Raw genomic sequence first — 12,531 nt, forward strand, 5'->3', positions numbered from 1 at the left:
AAATCCAACATCACAATCTGAGTTATAGAAAACATCATTTTGCTGTACTTTTCAGTGTGAGTGAATGAACAGTTCAGACACTCAGTGACAGAAAAACTTAAACTCTGAGAAGCAATGAGGCATAAAAATCATGCAAAACACATTTAAGGAGGCAAACACACATCTGTTCTTGTAAAGCAGAAAGGGTAGATATCATGAATGTTCATGTGATTGAGCTGACATATTATTTTTGTGTTTTTTCTCCTTGATACAGTTTCACTTTTGTCTTTTGTCTTCTTCCTAATGGTAAAATAAGCAGCAACATGGTAAAAAATACTGTCCAAAATCCTGATGTGAAAAAATGTTTTTTTCTCCTCTTTGTCACACGTAAATTCAGACAGAATGCTGGAATAATGGGTTTTATCTTAATAGAATAGAATAGAATAGAATAGAATACTTTTATTTGTCAATTTCTTCAAATGTACTTGCCATACAAAGGAATTGAAATTACGTTTCACACTGTCCCAAAAACATGCGTAGGCATTGACAACAATAAGGTGCAGATGCACAACAAAAACAAAAACAGCCCTAACAATAAGATAATAAATAGTAATATAATAATATAAATAGTGCTAAAAGAATACTAAAAATATATATATAGCAGCAGGTGTGTGCAATTGCAATGCAAGTCAGGAATGTTTCAGTTCTTGGTTCAGAGAGTGTTTCCTTGTTGGAGAGTGTGGGGGGGGTAGAGTCCAATCTGTCTACTATACTTCTGCCAATCTGGTGATTCTGCTGGCTGGGAGCCGGGAGGGAAGAGAGTTCAGCAGTCTCACAGCCTGGTGGATGAAGCTGTTGGTGAGCCTGTTAATATCGCTGTACTTTAAATCTTCGTGTGGTTGGACTTTATTACTCTCGAGTGAAAGGCTGTCCAGCTTTTTACCCATTTCTCCTTGTTACAGCTCTAGCAGTTTGTGTGTTGTGTGGGTGTGCCCAGTCTCTTCCAGGAGCTCAGCTGCCACCCATTTCTCCTGAGGAACCAGTGCATTACTGTATTCATTCAGCAATCAGCTACCCAGAACTATAGAAGCCAGTGAAGCACTGCTGACTCAGCGAGTGGGCCAGCTTTGGGTGTTGAGCACCTACTGAGTATCTGGTCTGTGCTGGCAGCAGAAGTAAACCTGTAACTTGGTTAAGTATCTTGTTTTCTTTTCCCAGGATATTTTAGGTTGTGGTTGTTTTTGGTTTGGTTGAAACAGTGGTCTAACTCTTTCTTTGAGTGAATCCCTTTTAATAAAACTTATTAAAAAGCTATGCTGTGAGGGTAGTTGCAGGGGCATCCAAAATGAACACAGGAAGTCGCGTCTCTCTACATGAGCCAGTGTGCAGGGTACAACACTACTATACTGTTGCCAACAACAACTTGGAGAGTCAGAGTGCATCTGGAAAGTATTCAGTGCTTCAGTTCCATATTTTTTGTCATTTTCACCTTAAAATCCTAAGCAATACCCCATAATAAGGAAGAGAGAAAAGGCTGCATTAAATTGCATTAAAAAATGAAATAAAAAAGGCAAATATGATATGTATAAATATTCACAGCCTTTGCTCACTACTTTTTTTCTGTAATGATGTAGTATTTTTTTAAAGTTTCTCAAATTCTTCCCCTCAAGTTCAGTCAATTTGGATCACTACTGTCAGTGCACAACCATTTTCAGATCCCTTCAGACATATTCAGTCAGGTTCAAGCCTGGGCTCTGGCTCATGTTATCTTGGCTGTGTTCTTAGGGTCATTGTCCTGTTGGAAGATGAACCTTCACACCAGTCATCTGACTGCTCTGTTATACAGGCATGATTGGTCAAGTGCTGTAGAAGGTGGTTCTCTCTCCATAGCCTCTGACAAAGCTCTATCAGGTTCTTGGTCAGGCAGCCTGCTGTACGAAGAGTCCTGGTGTTTCCAAGTTTAGTTGTTTTAGCTATGATGGAGTAAATTCTTCTCATTGGGACTTTCAATATTGTGTGAAATTTCAAGCACCCCTAGAACAAGAACGTCTGGAACTGTCTCTTTGTATAACAAGGAAACAATATTCTTTAATGACAATGTGGAGGAAAAAAAGCTTTTGTTTGAAACTGAAAAAAAATATATAACAAGAATTCGCAGCCTATGCTGCAACACCCAAATCATGTCCAATCAACTAAATTTACCACAGTTGCACTTGTTATGGAAAATTTAACAACAACCTGCAACACACCCAGTGAGCTTGATGTGAAGTGGGTTTAATAAACACATTGCAATTTGGAGAGAGCATCCCAGTGAAACACTAGGATCATCTCTGAATTGTGGCCACCGCCCTTACATCTTACATACAGAGACACAGAAAAGAATATTCCACAAACTCATGTTGGCCCCTCTCATGGGGGGGCTATACCCCCTCCCTCACAGAGAGAATTATGACCTGGTTTTCTGCTTGGCCGTCACCTAAAGATTTACATCCCTGATAAGGAGGAGTCCCACTATCTGTTTAACATTTCCCATTACAATGGTCTCACTGTGTTAACATTCCACATGCATGCAAACTGGTGACAGGAGTGTTCTTACTACAGTAAAGTCAGAAAGTGATATTACTATAACTAATGTGATATGATTAAATATGTGATTAATACATGAGAAAAGAAATCTGCCTCCACACACTCCAAGTTGTAGAAACATCTACCAGATTATCTTTTGAAACGTGATGCACCTGACCTAAATTTTGAGTGTCATGGTAAAGGCCGTTTCTTTTTTTAGAATAAATTAGTAAGAATTGCAAGTATACATTTTGTCATTTTGTTATAATGGAGTGTTTTGTGTAGAATTTTAACATCGAAGACTTAATTCAGCTTTGGAATAAGGCTGTAATGTGACACATTACAGAACAATTAAAGTACTGTAGATACTTTCCTTATGCACTGTAAATGAAGCCACCAGTTTTTTTTATTCATGTGATTATTATTGCTAATAATGTTTTTGGTCTTTGATATAAATCAGTAGAAATCATATTGTTTCAACCAACGTTTTGTGGAGAATCAATAGTGTGACTGCTGAAGAAATTGCTCTTCTTTCTGTTTTGTTTTGTTTGCTTGTTTTTAAATCATTATAGATGTGGGATCATACAGTATTTAAAAACTCAGATCATTTTGTTTTATAATCATCAAGAAGCTTAATGGGAATATAAATATAAAGAAACATCTGATCTGTTTGTATAATTTGACAACTCTTCATATAAATACAGTTGGAAATGCAATGACAAAGTAACTTTGTGGATTTTTTTTATTCCTTTTTCTAAAAACACCCCCAAACAAATCTATCTGTGTGAGATTTAGTGCTTGGTGAGGTTACTGTCAGCTCTGTGTTCACTGGTCTTTTTCAGAGTTTCTTCCTCTTCAGCAGCTGCAGTCAGTTCCTGCTGTAACAGCTCAGTGTCTCTGCAGTCTGACTGAGGGAGGTTTTTGTACGACTACAAATCACTGTGTGAACACCCAAGCACTGTTTATGTAATGTTGACTCTTACAATAATAAACTGCTGCATCTTCAGCCTGAACTCCACTGATGGTCATAGAGAAGTCAGAGCTGCTTCCACTGCCACTAAATCGAGATGGTGTTCCTGACTGGAGTGTTTTTACATATTCTATTAGGAGCTTTGGAGTCTGTCCAGATTTCTGTTGATACCAGTACATACCCTCACTACCATCACCCCATCTGTAAACAGCTTGGCTGGTCCTACAGGTCAGAGTCACAGTGTTTCCAGGAGCAGATGTCACTACTGGAGGTTGAGTCACAGTCACCTGACCGCTGCATCCTGCAGACAAAAACAAATCATTCATTTATCAGCAGAAATCAATGAGAGAAAAAGCAGCACATCATGTTTGAAATGTTGCTGAGTGAATGAACCTGTAAAACAGCAGCAGGTCAGCGTCCAGATGAGGATGGTGATGAGAGTCATGGTGGTTGTGCTTTCTGCTGTGTTGACTGACAGATGTGAGTCCTGCAGTGTTGAAGTCACAGGACTATAAACCTTCTCAGTTCTCTGGAGGATCAGCTGATGATGCAAAGCCTCCTCTCTATGGAAATGATTTCTCTGCTCTCAACATACTGAAGGAAACTTTGTGACACAAAATCAAAAGAAAAATTGTTTGAACTAATACATTAACGATTTTATAGAACAGAGGAACATATATACCATATATTTGGAAACATTATTACATACTTTGTACACCTGGATTAAAATGGCACTCTGGTTTGTATGCTTACTTTTTCATTCTGCTATTAACAAATACAGTATACCTGTATATTTGTTAAGTATATTGTCATAGTCTCATAATACATTATTTTTTGAAGCCTTTCTGGTTGCTGTGTTAAAACAGTTTTCTGTGTGTTTTTTAAATACATATGTGTAATGTGAAAGTTAAGTTTTATCTTTCAGTTCTTAATACTAAAAATACAATTAAGATAATCATGACTTAAATTCATTAAATAATTTTAAATCACTTTAGTTAAATCATCTGTATTTAATCAGTTGTACTGTGATGTTTTACATGACAAAAAGGTTCATTTTCAGTGGTTAGAGGTTTGTTCAGAGTGCAGGAGGTTTTTGTACGGCCACTTAATCAGTTTGTATCACTGTGGTGGACTTTTGGTGGAGGAACCAAACTCATCGTTGGCTGTAAGTACCAGAAATTTCTAATTTTGAAAAATGTGGTATTTATTAAGCTTTTTTAAAAATAAATAAATCTACTAAACAGAATTGTGTTCAAATTCAGTGATTATTATTAAATTGATGTCACAATTTTGGAAGAAACTTCTCTTCAATCAAAATTCATTCATTCAGTCTGTGAAAGAAGTGAATTTTTTTTAAAAAGATTTTTTAATGTTCTTTTTGGTAATTTTTGCTTCGTTATATATTATCTGGTTACAATATTAAAATGTGTTTCAGCTCACTTTGTTTTAGCTCACTTTGATTTAAAATGTATTTTTACTTATGAATTTTAAAATAAAAACAAATATTGACTGGTGTTTTGTGAACTTCTGTTAGCAAAAAAAAATACTTTAGATCTTTTTTGTTCATGGTTGATCAATTTTAAATTAAGTTTAAAGGAAGTGAAAGAAACAGATGTGAAGTTTTAACTGTATTCTCATGAGTGCTTGAGCTTTGCGGTCAAAAAAGAACAAAAAGTTTTAAACAAGAAAATGATCACAGGGTCAAGTTATTAACTGTAACACCTCATAAAAAAATAATCACTGACAATATATTTATTCCCATGTTTACACCTTTGTATCTCATTTTTCGGTTATCTTCAACCTTTTCTCCTCCAGCGGGTGTGGTGAGGCCCACCCTCACAGTCCTCCCTCCCTCCAAAGAGGAAGACAAACAGAGTAGTGCCACTGTGGTGTGTTTGGCCACCGGGGGTTTCCCCTCAAACTGGAATGTGGGCTGGAAGGTGGGGAGCACCAGCACATCCTCAGGGGTTTCAACCAGCCTGGAGGTCTTGGGGACAGACGGCCGCTACAGCTGGAGCAGCACCCTGAGCCTCTCCGCAGACCAGTGGAGGAAGGCGGGCTCAGTGAGCTGTGAGGCCAGTCTGAGTGGACAGAGTCCCGTCACTCAAACCCTGGACCCTGACCACTGCTCATAGTAGAGCTTCAGCAACACTTCCTGTCTGCATATGATGTGTTTTATAGTTTGATGAAGCTACATGTTTCTGTTCTTGCAATATCTCTGCAAACATTTGACTCTCTATTGATGTGCATGCTAATTTGAGCAGCTATTATTATCCATGTTGTTCTTTAAAAACGTGCTGTAAAAAAAGTCTAAATCACAAAATAAAATCACAGCTTAAGAAAAATCACTTTTCTTTGGTCCTTTTCACAATACTTTATCAAATATAAATGCTTTATCAAACTCGTACCAGTTTTTTAAACAGGGAGAAGCACCACAGTCTTTGGAAAAAACTCACAAAAAACCCAGCCTCCAGGAGGCTCCAACTGGAGCAGCCGTTTCTGCAGGTGTTTTTTTAAAGGGAAGCTAAGTCTCTTCGTTAACTAGCTTGGTTGTTCTACAAACAGGTGGTGGCACACAATGAGCAGGTTCAGACTGATCACATGGGAAAACACTAAACTCAGTCTTAAACAAAATTCTTCATCATCTAGAACGGCTTTGGCAAAAGAAATATAGAGCTATATGAGGTTAAAACATGACAATTTTATTGTTCTAACAATATAATTTTCACATTTGAAGTCTCACGCCCTGAGTCAGAAAATCCAACATCACAATCTGAGTTATAGAAAACATCATTTTGCTGTACTTTTCAGTGTGAGTGAATGAACAGTTCAGACACTCAGTGACAGAAAAACTTAAACTCTGAGAAGCAATGAGGCATAAAAATCATGCAAAACACATTTAAGGAGGCAAACACACATCTGTTCTTGTAAAGCAGAAAGGGTAGATATCATGAATGTTCATGTGATTGAGCTGACATATTATTTTTGTGTTTTTTCTCCTTGATACAGTTTCACTTTTGTCTTTTGTCTTCTTCCTAATGGTAAAATAAGCAGCAACATGGTAAAAAATACTGTCCAAAATCCTGATGTGAAAAAATGTTTTTTTCTCCTCTTTGTCACACGTAAATTCAGACAGAATGCTGGAATAATGGGTTTTATCTTAATAGAATAGAATAGAATAGAATACTTTTATTTGTCAATTTCTTCAAATGTACTTGCCATACAAAGGAATTGAAATTACGTTTCACACTGTCCCAAAAAAATGCGTAGGCATTGACAACAATAAGGTGCAGATGCACAACAAAAACAAAAACAGCCCTAACAATAAGATAATAAATAGTAATATAATAATATAAATAGTGCTAAAAGAATACTAAAAATATATATATAGCAGCAGGTGTGTGCAATTGCAATGCAAGTCAGGAATGTTTCAGTTCTTGGTTCAGAGAGTGTTTCCTTGTTGGAGAGTGTGGGGGGGGGGGGGGGGGGTAGAGTCCAATCTGTCTACTATACTTCTGCCAATCTGGTGATTCTGCTGGCTGGGAGCCGGGAGGGAAGAGAGTTCAGCAGTCTCACAGCCTGGTGGATGAAGCTGTTGGTGAGCCTGTTAATATCGCTGTACTTTAAATCTTCGTGTGGTTGGACTTTATTACTCTCGAGTGAAAGGCTGTCCAGCTTTTTACCCATTTCTCCTTGTTACAGCTCTAGCAGTTTGTGTGTTGTGTGGGTGTGCCCAGTCTCTTCCAGGAGCTCAGCTGCCACCCATTTCTCCTGAGGAACCAGTGCATTACTGTATTCATTCAGCAATCAGCTACCCAGAACTATAGAAGCCAGTGAAGCACTGCTGACTCAGCGAGTGGGCCAGCTTTGGGTGTTGAGCACCTACTGAGTATCTGGTCTGTGCTGGCAGCAGAAGTAAACCTGTAACTTGGTTAAGTATCTTGTTTTCTTTTCCCAGGATATTTTAGGTTGTGGTTGTTTTTGGTTTGGTTGAAACAGTGGTCTAACTCTTTCTTTGAGTGAATCCCTTTTAATAAAACTTATTAAAAAGCTATGCTGTGAGGGTAGTTGCAGGGGCATCCAAAATGAACACAGGAAGTCGCGTCTCTCTACATGAGCCAGTGTGCAGGGTACAACACTACTATACTGTTGCCAACAACAACTTGGAGAGTCAGAGTGCATCTGGAAAGTATTCAGTGCTTCAGTTCCATATTTTTTGTCATTTTCACCTTAAAATCCTAAGCAATACCCCATAATAAGGAAGAGAGAAAAGGCTGCATTAAATTGCATTAAAAAATGAAATAAAAAAGGCAAATATGATATGTATAAATATTCACAGCCTTTGCTCACTACTTTTTTTCTGTAATGATGTAGTATTTTTTTAAAGTTTCTCAAATTCTTCCCCTCAAGTTCAGTCAATTTGGATCACTACTGTCAGTGCACAACCATTTTCAGATCCCTTCAGACATATTCAGTCAGGTTCAAGCCTGGGCTCTGGCTCATGTTATCTTGGCTGTGTTCTTAGGGTCATTGTCCTGTTGGAAGATGAACCTTCACACCAGTCATCTGACTGCTCTGTTATACAGGCATGATTGGTGGAGTGCTGTAGAAGGTAGTTCTCTCTCCATAGCCTCTGACAAAGCTCTATCAGGTTCTTGGTCAGGCAGCCTGCTGTACGAAGAGTCCTGGTGGTTCCAAGTTTAGTTGTTTTACCTATGATGGAGTAAATTCTTCTCATTGGGACTTTCAATATTGTGTGAAATTTCAAGCACCCCTAGAACAAGAACGTCTGGAACTGTCTCTTTGTATAACAAGGAAACAATATTCTTTAATGACAATGTGGAGGAAAAAAAGCTTTTGTTTGAAACTGAAAAAATATATATAACAAGAATTCGCAGCCTATGCTGCAACACCCAAATCATGTCCAATCAACTAAATTTATTTTTCCCGCTCCTCCACAACCACCCACACATGCAGGGCCTTGGAGTGGGGGTATGTCACCAGGGTGCAGAGGAGGCTACCCCCCCCCCCCCCCCCCCCCTGTCCCCTTCTGGCTGCCTCTGCCTCAATTTTATCCCACAACTTAGACATTCACATTATTCACACTCTCATTACACATACATATAGGATCTTGGGGGTGGGCACAATCACGGAGTCCAAATCACCATCAGGGTGTATACCTCACCCCTGACGTCGTTGCCCACCTCTCAATTTTAAATACACTTAGTCATTGAGGGCTAGCAGGAGGGACCATGCGCTTACCTGCTGCTCCTTGGCAGGTAGCTCCATGCCCTCCTGGGTTTTAATTGCACCTTAGAACACATATGCATCAACACTACAATGAGCGGGTGGAGGGAGGTTTGGAGTCTTCTCCCACCCCCATTCTCTGCGGCCTGCTGGAGCGGGGGGGCTAGTAGGAGGAGTTGGCCGTCCGACTGCGGTCTGGGGTGTGGGGCCTCCCTGCTGCTGCGGAGTCGGGGTGGTCTGCCTCTCCCCACCGCAGGGAAAAGGGTAACACCACCTGGGTCTGGGTGCAATTCCCCCCTCCAGGGGCAAGGGTACCTAGACCCGGTTTGTAGAGTACGCTTGGGGAGTGTGATTGTGTGTACAGCGTCTCTTTATGTCTGTCTCCACGTTGGTTGAGTGTGGAGTGAGTGCATATGAGAGCATGAGGGTGGGAATGGATGTTTGTGTCTGTGTGTGCCTGTATGTCTGTGTCTATATGTCAGGTTGGGTATCAGACGCCACCTCTCTGGGGACACCTCAGGCCCTCCAAGGTTTGGAGACCTATCTCCACCCACCACCACTTCCCCTGCCGGTGGCGGACTCCCTCAGGTGTCGGTGTGTTGGTGGTTCTTTGTGTCTGGGGGTGGGCGTCCGGGTACACACCGGCTCACTCCTTGGCGGCCGCTTGTCGGGGCCTGGGGCCTGGGGCTCGCTCGGGCCCCTTTGGAGGTGGGGTGCCCCCGGCCTCTCGGCCTAGGGCTCGGTCACTCAGGCGCAGCTGGGGGCCGGCGGAGCTCACGGGCGCGTCACTGCAACCCCCCCTGGCTTCTGCTCCGCGGCTGCTGAGTGAGCCCTCATCTGGGACTCTCCTCAGCTCTTACTGGAACAGTGGCGCGGCTGCCCCTCTGTTGGTCTTCCATGGTCTCTTGTGTTCTGGGGGCCTCTGGATGTCTGGAGTTTTGATCTCCTCCATACCCGCTTCACACCCTGGAGGACGGGGCTGTGGCCCCCCCACACTCCCTAGCAGATCATTACATGGAGAAACCTTTGGAATGCAAGCATGCTGATCCACACAGGTATGCACACATGGGTATTCACAGACGCGGACTAAAGCTTTCTTGGCTGCTGCCTCAAAGCACACTGTGCGCTGTCTATCTTGCGTGCTGCACAATATCGTTTATTACTTAGTAAATACTGATATCTATGACTAGCTAGTTTATTGTGATGGTGCTTTGTTTTCTCTATTATTATGTTGCTCTTTGTTGTTTGCTGTCTCCTCTGTTTGTTTGTTTGTTTGTTTGTTTGTTTGTTTTTTCTCCATACAGGTGACCCAGGAGTTTTTTTTTTTGTCTCTCTTCCCCCCCTTCTCACCGTCTCTTCTCCCCTTGGGTTTTCTTTCTTTCTCTCCCCCTCTCTCTCTCATTCATTCCCCCTGTCCTATTTATTAAAAAAAAAAAAAAAAAATGACAAAGGATGAACTGAAGCTCTGCCATCACGTAATGTCGCATACTGCTGTTTCTGATGTCATTTAAAAAAAAAAAAAAAAAAAAAAAACTAAATTTACCACAGTTGCACTTGTTATGGAAAATTTAACAACAACCTGCAACACACCCAGTGAGCTTGATGTGAAGTGGGTTTAATAAACACATTGCAATTTGGAGAGAGCATCCCAGTGAAACACTAGGATCATCTCTGAATTGTAGCCACCGCCCTTACATCTTACATACAGAGACACAGAAAAGAATATTCCACAAACTCATGTTGGCCCCTCTCATGGGGGGGCTATACCCCCTCCCTCACAGAGAGAATTATGACCTGGTTTTCTGCTTGGCCGTCACCTAAAGATTTACATCCCTGATAAGGAGGAGTCCCACTATCTGTTTAACATTTCCCATTACAATGGTCTCACTGTGTTAACATTCCACATGCATGCAAACTGGTGACAGGAGTGTTCTTACTACAGTAAAGTCAGAAAGTGATATTACTATAACTAATGTGATATGATTAAATATGTGATTAATACATGAGAAAAGAAATCTGCCTCCACACACTCCAAGTTGTAGAAACATCTACCAGATTATCTTTTGAAACGTGATGCACCTGACCTAAATTTTGAGTGTCATGGTAAAGGCCGTTTCTTTTTTTAGAATAAATTAGTAAGAATTGCAAGTATACATTTTGTCATTTTGTTATAATGGAGTGTTTTGTGTAGAATTTTAACATCGAAGACTTAATTCAGCTTTGGAATAAGGCTGTAATGTGACACATTACAGAACAATTAAAGTACTGTAGATACTTTCCTTATGCACTGTAAATGAAGCCACCAGTTTTTTTTATTCATGTGATTATTATTGCTAATAATGTTTTTGGTCTTTGATATAAATCAGTAGAAATCATATTGTTTCAACCAACGTTTTGTGGAGAATCAATAGTGTGACTGCTGAAGAAATTGCTCTTCTTTCTGTTTTGTTTTGTTTGCTTGTTTTTAAATCATTATAGATGTGGGATCATACAGTATTTAAAAACTCAGATCATTTTGTTTTATAATCATCAAGAAGCTTAATGGGAATATAAATATAAAGAAACATCTGATCTGTTTGTATAATTTGACAACTCTTCATATAAATACAGTTGGAAATGCAATGACAAAGTAACTTTGTGGATTTTTTTTATTCCTTTTTCTAAAAACACCCCCAAACAAATCTATCTGTGTGAGATTTAGTGCTTGGTGAGGTTACTGTCAGCTCTGTGTTCACTGGTCTTTTTCAGAGTTTCTTCCTCTTCAGCAGCTGCAGTCAGTTCCTGCTGTAACAGCTCAGTGTCTCTGCAGTCTGACTGAGGGAGGTTTTTGTACGACTACAAATCACTGTGTGAACACCCAAGCACTGTTTATGTAATGTCGACTCTTACAATAATAAACTGCTGCATCTTCAGCCTGAACTCCACTGATGGTCATAGAGAAGTCAGAGCTGCTTCCACTGCCACTAAATCGAGTTGGTGTTCCTGACTGAAGCGTTTTTACATATTTTATTAGGAGCTTTGGAGTCTGTCCAGATTTCTGTTGATACCAGAACATACACTGACCATCACCCCATCTGTAAACAGCTGGGCTGGTCCTACAGGTCAGAGTGACAGTGTTTCCAGGAGCAGATGTCACTACTGGAGGTTGAGTCACAGTCACCTGACCGCTGCATCCTGCAGACAGAAACAAATCATTCATTTATCAGCAGAAATCAATGAGAGAAAAAGCAGCACATCATGTTGGAAATGTTGCTGAGTGAATGAACCTGTAAAACAGCAGCAGGTCAGCGTCCAGATGAGGATGGTGATGAGAGTCATGGCGGTTGTGCTTTCTGCTGTGTTGACTGACAGATGTGAGTCCTGCAGTGTTGAAGTCACAGGACTATAAACCTTCTCAGTTCTCTGGAGGATCAGCTGATGATGCAAAGCCTCCTCTCTATGGAAATCATTTCTCTGCTCTCAACACACAACAAAACAATGTGAGAAGAAATACTTTTGATATCAAAATGAATTGTTATGAAATAATTATGATTCTGACAGAATACCGACAAATAGATCAGAAAAGATGAGAGCGGTTTTTTTAACATCTGCCACAGTTGTTGGCAACTATATATTTAACTTTTTTGGATCAACCAGCAGAAGAAAAATTATAAAAAATGATCATAAATTGTTTAAGAAAAAGTTAAATGTCTTTGATAGTAAATGCTTTTTAATTTTGTAAATTTTGAAGTTAATTCACAAGTTTTAATAAAGAAAAAAGTTAATTTCCA

The sequence above is a fragment of the Aulonocara stuartgranti genome (genome assembly GCF_965226115.1).
Source record: "Aulonocara stuartgranti genome assembly, chromosome: 19".
Classification (NCBI taxonomy): domain Eukaryota; kingdom Metazoa; phylum Chordata; class Actinopteri; order Cichliformes; family Cichlidae; genus Aulonocara; species Aulonocara stuartgranti.